Here is a 10185-nt window from a genome sequence, read left to right as displayed (position 1 = left end):
CTGAGGCGGCTGCATCTTTTATGCAGCCGCCGAAGTTCCGTGTAACTGTATACCGCGTCGTCGAACATTTCGGAGCGGGCATACTTAAGGCAATAAATAATTGTTACTTCCTTAGTTTACCTGCATGCTCCAGCCACAGTGGCGAGTCCTCTTCTTGAGACCAAGGTCTTCACGTACCATCATTTCGTCACTTACCATTTCTGACTAGCAGAAGGGCAAATTGTCCGTAAATTTTTATGTTTCCAATTCGGGCAGGCTGTGAACTAAATATGTTTACGTTTAGTTTTTCTTTTCGCCGCAATACACACGAACCTATCCCTTTGACATTCACCCCCCCCCCCCACTTCCTTCCCCTCTATTTTCTAAGAAAACTTCGTAATAGCTGTTTCGGTGGAAAATCTTAGAAAATAAAATCGAGATCGTAGACAACGCTAGTAAATCAAATGGCTTGCAGTTGGTAATGAAAGTGGGCTTTTAAAACCGAGGAAATCGTGAAATCGAGTTAAAAGTCCACAAATTATGAACTTCCGTATACACAATTAAGCGATAAAAACTCCATGGAAATGAGTGTACACATCAGCAGCTAATACTCCGGGTTCGTAACACCTCATTCATGGTACTGACACCAGCCTCCTCGGACGGAATGCATCTCTGGGTATGCTATTCAGCGCAAATCCCACACGAGAGCTGACACAAGGAAGATCCTGTTACAGCAAAGTGCTTTTCATACACGGTGCCTAAATGAATCTGAATGGAAACAAGAGCTAGAGCCGAACCCATCTTTTAGCATGGAACTGGAACCGAAATGGACCTCTATTTTTCCAATTTTTCCAACTATCATGGAACTGAACCGGAACAGATACTAATAGGATAACCAGCTCCGAATTGGTCCGGGAGACGATCCAAGGAGTGCGTTGACGCCGGTCGTGCACCGCGCATTGTTGTTGAAACAAAGCGAAAGAATTTCTCCCCACAGAACCACCAACAATCTGTGGATCGATGGAGTACTGCGTTGTTATAAAATGAAACATTGCGCATCAAGAAATTCCCCTTCAGTGATCCCAGAAATAGTTTATCATGACCGTCTCTAATTCAACAGTTTGCTGCCGTCGACCACCACGCTCCGCCCGATTTTTTTTCATTTATTACAGTGCCTTTGAGACCTGAAGGCGTTAAGAAAGGAGCGATAGTTTATTATTTAAAAACACGAATTCACAAAAACAATAAACAGAAAGGTGAACTATTGCAGATTAAAATATGAAAATCTAAGGTTCAGAAATGGCTTAGTGAAAAGTTATAGCGCAAACAAAGACAACCACAGGGAGACTGCACACACGCACAACCGCTTAATTGCGTATGTGTGCCGTCTCCCTCTGGTTGTCAGTGTTTGCGCTGAAACTTTTCACTGAATCAATATTCACGAACTCGCCCAAAGAAAAGCTTTAATGAAGCTCAGTAATGGTTTTGAGCTCAAATGAACCAAAGATTGGGACGACTGAGGTTTGCGGGCGGTTCCACTCAACAGTGGCCTTTCAAATGAATGCGCAGAAAAACACGTCATAAGTGTGGCAGCGAAACCATACTTATTTGAAGACGAGGCTCACTACTTGAAAGTATACGTGATGAAAGGTATGTATGATTAATTTTCTTTAAAGTGGTCAATGTATTATAAGAATGTTAACAGCTGTATCAGCTTGCCGCGTGAAGAAAGGTGAAAAAATTTTAATGCTGTTGTGCCTGATGCAACACTACACAGGCAGGAGTAGTTGGCAAAAGTATTCTTATTGGGAAAAGAAATTGGCCTGCGAAGCACCCTGCTCAAACTGGTGAAAGTTTCAATGGGTTGCCTAATGAGGTTGGTGGCGGTAACGTCAAATTTTTTATGCTGACACGAGTCAGTGAAGTACAAACTTCTTGGGACGGAATGGAGTTTCCTAATGATTGCGCGTATCTCTTTATGTAGCATGAAGTGAAGGAAAATAAATAAACAATAACAAAGAATGAACTTTAGCTGGAAAGCGGTTGAAGGTACGCAAAATGAGAGAAAAGCACCACACACGCGCACTGTATCCCGCATCACGCGAAAAGGTCAGAACTTCATGAACAGTAAGTTGAAAATGGTGCAACATTGTGTGTTCCACTGTCTCAGTACGTACGCACGCCGCACAAAATCTGTCGTTCTCTATACAGATATAGTTAATGGGGCTCCATCCATCGCCTCCGCTCGGAAATAAAATCGACATTATGGCTCCTCTCGGTGGCCGCTCAAGGCAATGCACGTAATGACTTGCAGGTAATGTATTATATAAGTAGCTTATATTATTATTTTCTGTATCAAGCAATACTCTATACCGCTGTGCAGGTATTTGGCTTCATTTTTTTGTTGTTGCTGTTCCTGTGGTAAAGCCTCCTGTGGCAATCCCTTTTTGAAATGCAGAACTTAAAGCCAGACGCCCTGGGCTGCTCGGCCAACTGGATCCGAATTTGCAATGCGCGTTAAATGACCGCTACAACTTCGACAGTCTCGTGCTGCTGCGTAACCGAAGGTGCCACTTTGCCCCTTCGTGACCGCACAGCTGCGCAGCTTTAGATGCTCACTATCCCTGGCACACGATGAGTAGCGGGATGCAAAAATTCCGAAGGCTTGAGCTGCCCCTTCTGAGAACGCACCAGACGAACTTCTGCCGAGGTGGATTTATGGGCATCTTTTTTTTTTGGGGGGGGGGGAGGGGGGGGGTGCGAGGTTAAGGAAGGGGGGGGGGGGGGGGCTCGAGGATTTCGCCCTTATTGTACAATCCAATGCTCGAACTTTCTTCGAAAAAAAAAAGAGAGTGTGTCTGTATGATTTTCAAGCAAAAAAAACGAAATTCAAGGACGTTGTTTAGACACGAAGAGGGGGGGGGGGGGGGAGCAACGCGCTGTAATGACGCACATTAAGGTTTCTTTGTTGCTGGGAGTGACCACTTCTCTTCGACTACTGGTTGAAGTATTCGGTTTCACGTCGCTCTCCCCATTAAGTGGTGCGAAGCCAGACACCATTTTGTTATGACGCGAAAACTACTTTTTTTTTTGTTCGATGCATGCAATCACGCGCCGCTGTCAACTGCAGCCTGAATATTCAAACCCCATTTCAAGAGTGGGATGAGAGCCACAAGTCCTACGGACAATAGATAATGACATAAAGGTCTACAACCATTTAGGTAACTTTAGCTGATGGATGAGGAAGTTCAAATGAATATTTGTTGCCTTCGAATATGTGCCGATTATAGAACAAAAGTTACAGCTGTTTAGACACAGCGAGTAGCGGTGTAAGCATGAAATGCAAAGCAGGAAAGGCTTAGCACATTCTACGACTCCCTCGGGCAGCGGTCGCACTCGTGTTGCGGCCAGAGAACATGTGGAACGTAGAAGGAACGTACCTGACACGTAGGGTGGCAGATGGTCATCCTATACCACGGGGACAAGTTCTTACATTGTAGCAGGGATGTTACCAGCGCGAGGTGGCGGCTGCGGCAAGCGAGCTGTTCCTCCGCGAAGAACCAAAGACAAAGGGTTGTAAGCTGAAAGTTAGCTTCTACTGCAGTGCCACAGAAACTTGTCCCCGAGGCCGCCGCGGTGGCTCAGTGGTTACGGCGCTCGACTGCTGGCCCGAAAGACGTGGGTTCAATCCCGGCCGCGGCGGTCGACTTTCGATGGAGGCGAAGTTCTAGATGCCCGTGTACTGTGCGATGTCTGTGGACGTTAAAGAACCCTAGGGGGTCTAAATTTCCAGAGCCCTTCACTACGGCGTCTCTCATAGCCTGAGCCGCTTTGGGACGTTAAACCCCCATACACCGTACACCACGCTTGTCCCCGAGTATATTGTGATGCCCTCCATTTTTCCTCTTTGTTGTGGAGCGGCCGTTACAGACATCAAGCATGACGATATCGACGCAGGCACTAATGGCGATTTACGCACTTCCCCTTTGTGTTAGTTAGAGCCACGGGACTTGCTCTAATGTTAATGTGGTGGGTGGCACCAACTGTTCTTTCACGCAGGAATTGCGATGATGAGCGCTCTTAATGTGGCGCTATTTGGTTATTAGTGTTCCTGTTCATTTTCTAGCAGGAGGCGGTGCGGTGATTTCCGTATGGTGTTGGGGGTCAGGTGTCGACGTTGCCACCGAACATTTGAAACCGCAGATGAAAGGAAGAAAGACGGCAAAGATTTAGCCACTGCCACGTGTTGTGTGCTAATTACAACGAACACCGTGAGACGCTGCGCCGATTGCCGAGCGGTCTGTAGAGCCGAGAAACGAAGCTGTTTTCCGCCGCTGGTCTGAATCTCTCTCGGGACTATGGTACCGGAAAGTTATATTCTCCTTGATGCCATTCGGATGGAAATTTCTTTAACATTTCAGAAAGTTACGGCTACATGCTCGCCGTGGTTTTAGCAGGATGTCCGCCTGCCTAAACCAGAACTGGTTTGGGTTTCGCTCCGAGGGAAAATCACTGTCCTCGGAGAAGCAATAATTGGTGGCTACCTTAGCTTTTCTTGCGCACGCGAGCTAAGAGAGTCTAGAAAGTGCATCTTTGGGACTGTAATTTGGTTTCATGTTCTTTAGCGCAACTTGGTGACTCATGACTGTATTGGGTGGAATAGAGCTGAAAGATAGAAACTTGATGCCAACAAGAAGATATTGGAGCTAGTGCAGCACCAGGCTATGTGCATTGTAAATAAAAGATTCGACTTCGGGGGTTGCATTAGAATGGTTCAGGCAGATGAAAGTTAGCAGACGGTCTTTTCTACCCGTTCATCGGTATTTGAAGTAGACTATCCACGCCATTTGCATGGCAAGTTGAACAACATTAAAGTAAATCAATGATGGCCCGGCCACAAATGTCAGAATTTGGAAAATAAATAACAGCGATGCCCATCAGATATACACAACCACGCAAGGGAAGTGAAAAGCTGCTTCATCGTGTCGCTGACAAAAACAGAGAAATAGAGCAGGAAATTTTGGTTGGTTTGGTTTATGGGAGTTTAACGTCCCAAAGCGACTCAGGCTATGAGAGACGTCGTAGTGAAGGGCTCCGGAAATTTCGACCACCTGAGGTTCTTTAACATCCACTGACATCACAGAGTACACGGGCCTCTAGAATTTCGCCTCCACCGAAATTCGACAGCCGCGGCCGGGATCGAACCCGCGTCTTTCGGGCCAGCAGCCGAGCGCCACAACCACTAAGCCACCGCGGCGGCTGCAGGAAATTTTGTTGGAAGGAAAACTGGGAGAAAATGCTAAACATTATAAAGCTTGCTCCCCGTGAGAATCAAGCACTAAAGTGCCTTCGTTCTCTTTCGGGAAAAATAGCGCACTTTTTTGCGAATCCACCGAACCGAACAGTCTGCAGGCTCGTTTAGTATAAGTTTATATTGCTTAAAAAGTTTCCGAGCTCATTTTCTTTTCCCCCTTGATTTGGTATTTACACGTCCTTATGAGCAATGAGAAACACAAGCGTACTACAGCATGACAGCCCTCGCCGGAACACGCCACGCTTGTCAGTGCCAGCTGCCGACGCTTAACGGGCTGGACTTCTTCTCCTCCGTTGTCGTGTTGTATTCAGGCTGCAAAGGCTTTTTCCACTTCCTGGTAGGAATTCGTCTGCTTAGTTCGTTAGCACGAAAAGAGGAGACTGTCCACATAAAAATCTTGTGCAATTGTCTTGTTTCATTTCACGTTATATGGCATGAGATATAGAAGGGTTTTTCTTAATTGAAAAGCAAAATAAGTTGCAGTAACAGTAGACCCTCCAAAATGGCCGACAGTTCTATAACTTGTCGTGACCACAATTCTTTATAGTAATCCCTGCTTAAATAAAACGTCATGCGTATTCGACTTTCAAAAACACACTCAGAGGGCCGAAATAACAAAAATAATCGCTTTAACCGCGTAATCATTAAGTTCTTCTTTCCCAAAAATCTGTGATGCTTGTGTGGGGAGGGGTGCGTGCGTGCGTGTGCGTGTGTGTGCGTGTTTGCGTGCGTGTGTTTGTGTGTGAGTGTGCGTGTTTGCGTGCGTGCGCGTGTGTCGGTCCTATAGAAGGGCACATATACATAATACCCTCCGCGTGCATATAGCATGACCCTCCATAAGCCTGAGTCCACCAGAACACTACGCAGCAGCGGAACGAATAAAGAAAAAACTGGCAACTGGGGCAATCAACTCGAAAACCCAATGAGAAGGCGATCAATGTAAAAGCGAAATGTTGCATCATATCTTATGACCTCCTGGGCATTTGTTTATCATTTTTCTGGCGAGTTTGACCGATGTTTGTTCAAACAGATATTTATCTTAATCAATAAGGGAGCCTGAGAAAACCTGAATTTAATTTCTTCATCACCAGCTGTACGACGCGATAATAAGCAGTACAAACCAATGCTAAACGTGTAAGAGCTAGATCCGAACAAGAACTGAACGTTAAGAAATTTCGGTTCAGTGCTCTCATTGCGGGCGCAGCACAACTATCGACGATGCTTATGCTGCTTTGCTTGTTTCCTAGACCAAGTGCTTGAATAATAGACACCTGCTCGCAGCGGGGCATTACGGATGAACTTCACCAGCCGTGGACATATCTAGCTGTTGTCTGCTGAGTAAAGGCTTGACATCGCACAGTTGTTGCTCCAGGCCGAGTGAATTAAACAGCCTGAATCTCAGGAACTTTGTTCCGCATGGAAGCTGGCCTCAGTCATTCATTAAAAAAAACTAACTTTATATTGTAGTCTACGCAGAACGGTACTGAAAAGCGGGAACTGTGGGGAAATATTGAACTAAAGAGATAAAGACAAAGTTTTTTGTGTATCAACGTTTTTGCTTTGAAAGATCCGCATACGCCGAGTGATCTGAAAAATAAAACACGTACAGCTAGAGAGCAGCCTCGCTAATTAGTACTGTCTGCTCTGGTACTCAATGCTTTCGGCCAACGTGAGCGCATGGCTCATTCCTGACGCCACATTCAACCCGTTTAAGCGTCAGTCGTCATTTGAGCTGGGAAGTCTCTGACATGAGGAAAAATCCGTCTGCTCGCGTCTCCACCAGGCGCCGGCAAGCATCCGGTCAGGTTTGGCGTCACCATTTCCTGACAGATACAAAGAGAGACGTTACGATTTTTGTTCCAGTCGGAGTACACGTCACTCGATGTCGATTTCCGTGCGCATGGAATGCCGAAGCTGTTCGAAGGTAAGCACTGAAAGATGTATTTAATGAAGGCCAAGTCTAGGCCTACGATTAAAACTTGCTAGTAGACAGCTCTATGCGCTGATACAACGAATTAGGCATATTCTTTCTTCGCCTGCGAAATTTCGAGTCCACACTTTTTAGGCTTGAACAGACTAGTTGCGCACTCAGTGACTGCAATGTGGTGACCTGTGAATGCGTGATCACTCTGCCAGTGCCTTTGTTTGACATGCGAAGGTGTTTTGTAAGCCTTTTAGTAATGATATAATGAACCAATTATGCTAAGCAGAATCTTTACTTTCTTGAGCTCAAAGATAAAATGTCGATTAAAAAGTCAGTGACACGAAGGGCTTTATTCCTTGTGTTCTGTTGCTATGATGGCTGAAACGCTCCCTGTATAAAAAAAGGAGCTGAAACCACCTCAACAATTTCTTGTTGCGCGCAATCTCTTGACGCTTAGCGGAAACTTGGCATAACAGCGACGTCTGTTGAATTAAAAATTGCTTAAATACGTCTTTATTCAAATGTAATTAAGTGATGAAACTAAGTTCCAACATGCGGTCACTGCAAAATTTCTCTGTCACTGTTCAGAAGCAGCGCGTGGTCAATATTCCGCGCTGAAACTGCAGATGCGTCCTCACCCTATCAGGACAATTGGATCTCATGGCTCGCATATTGTATGAAGAAAACCAAGATGAACGGTGTGCAGTTCCATTTCTGGCTTCTATTTCTTAGAATAAACATGGAAAATTTAATGATAGAAGCACGGTACAGCCATTTCCTGCGGATTTGCGCACAGGATTGTTACCTACGCACAGTGCAGTCGTCTTGTTCATGACGCTTTAGTCCCTTTTGGCCTGCTGAGAGCTCGTTTGAAATACGGTGGACAATTCAGTCGGTTGCCAATAAGCTGCCGTATTCACTTTGACGATACTGATTTCGGCAGCGGCGGAAGAGCAGGTGTTGGCACGAAATCAGAACAGTGTGCAGGGATCTTTTATTAATCAAGGAGATGTTACATCGTCCCTCTATTGGCTTTTGTCTACACCTCACCAAACCTTTCTCGGGCAAAAGAGCGAATACCTTGCGGTACAGGCCAAATCCTGTTGATAGCTTTGCTTTCCTCGACGACTTGAATATGCTTCCGTACATGCTACCCGTGCAGCGGCCATGAAAAGGAAAACGATGGTCAGTGCTTTCCGCGTGGAGAACTTTTCACTCAGCACTGTGCACGGTCTTTCGTTCCAGACTGCAGCTGCTGTGACCCCTAGGACTTTCACTAAAAACATAAGGCAATGCATGTTTTTTTAGCGTGCACGGGACCAGTAATGCGTGAGTGAGCTGCCTACAGTTTCTTTAGGTTATGCTTTCTTTTCATCCCGTGTCCTCCTTGCATGGGTACCAAAGCTAGCTAAAGGCTAGTGCAAAAGTTGGGTATTTTTACACATTTTTTAATATGTGAATAATGCGGGCATGTTTTAACGAATATTTTATCTTTTCGGGCAAACCTAACAGCACATCGTCGACTATTTGACATTCGTTTGGGAGTGTGCTCAAAAATGCTAACAATATATTCAGCGTGAGTGATGGCATGCAGACAAGCTCTTTAGATAAGCACAGCCGATACTTCAAGCATGACCTTCAGAGGACACCGATTAAAGGTTAAATGTGAACAAACAAAGCACTGATAATATTATTAACTTCCTTATTTTAAGCAAAGGCAATTAATAGCCCAAACAAAGAGCTTTCGCTACGTTTTGTCGCAACAAAAACTTCCGCACTTGCGAGAACTCCTTCATAGAAGTTGTCATATTGCCGCGCAGTCATGCATAACGTTAGAATGTGGGAACTTCCAATTATTTGCTAAAGCATCGCCAACGCAAGCTTTATTCCCCTGGCTCGACCTCTCCACAAACAATGACGCGGTTCTTCGGCCGTATTGCATGCCATACGTCAGCCTGAGACCCTCACGGGGACATCCGGGACAGCTAGACGTTTACACGCTCTGTCAACATCTCCCTGGCTACGACCGTTGTCGCAAGGCGACGCTACTGACAAGATTATGTTCTGTAGTACCCATCTGCTTGGCGAGCTGCCTGATATATGACGCCGAGCAGACGAGCCCCAATGGCCAGTAGGCCGTATAGGTGCTCGGCGCCCAACGCGTGGTCCCGTTACGTGCACAAAACCTCATCGGACCAACTTCTACAGGTGTAACAATCGCACAAGGTAGCCTGTATATTAGAAAGTTAAAGGAATGCTTGAGTCTTCCTGCTTCCCTGTAATACCGATAACAAAAAAACAAAACAAAAAACTCGCAGCCTTCCTCGTTGTTGAGATCGTGTGGAAGCATGAAATGCGATGCAACAAAGGCGTACAACATTTCAACGACAATCCGCTAAGGCCTTTGAATGCTGGACGTGCCATCGCCTTCGCTCGCTTGTTTTCAAAGCTGCGCAATGTGCTTAGTCACCCTAGCTGCTTTCAATTAAGGCTTAAGGAGCCTCCCCGTCAGAGCGCCTCTTTTCTTTCAGGTGGAAAGCGCGCTTCGTGTCGCCTGCAAACTTTTAGTGCTTTTCGTGACGCCGTGTTCAGTCGCTTTCAGCACGCTCAGCAACCCGCGTTGCTTTCCTGGCTTGACGCGCCGCAGAGCCCACCTGCTCCTATTCGGACTTAGCTACGCGTTTGTCTCTCTTGGCCGTCTTCTCCCTTTTGAGTGTGTCCACAGACTGGAGTTGCCGGCATAGTAGAGCCACCTTATTCCTTGAATCATCGAACACCATAGCTCCATTGATCCTCATTATCTACCTCCCTCGGCTTTGTGTCTGTATGATGAGGTATACACCCCACGCGTGCTTTCACGCAGAAACTACAAGCTGACACGAAGCGGCGCCATCTGTTGCATGCACGTTGATTGATATTATAGTCGACACAATCCTTCCGGGTCATTGCGGCGATGGCTGAGTGGTCT

This window comes from Amblyomma americanum, chromosome 1, assembly GCF_052857255.1.
Source record: "Amblyomma americanum isolate KBUSLIRL-KWMA chromosome 1, ASM5285725v1, whole genome shotgun sequence".
Lineage (NCBI taxonomy): Eukaryota > Metazoa > Arthropoda > Arachnida > Ixodida > Ixodidae > Amblyomma > Amblyomma americanum.
This window is presented reverse-complemented; position numbering follows the sequence as displayed.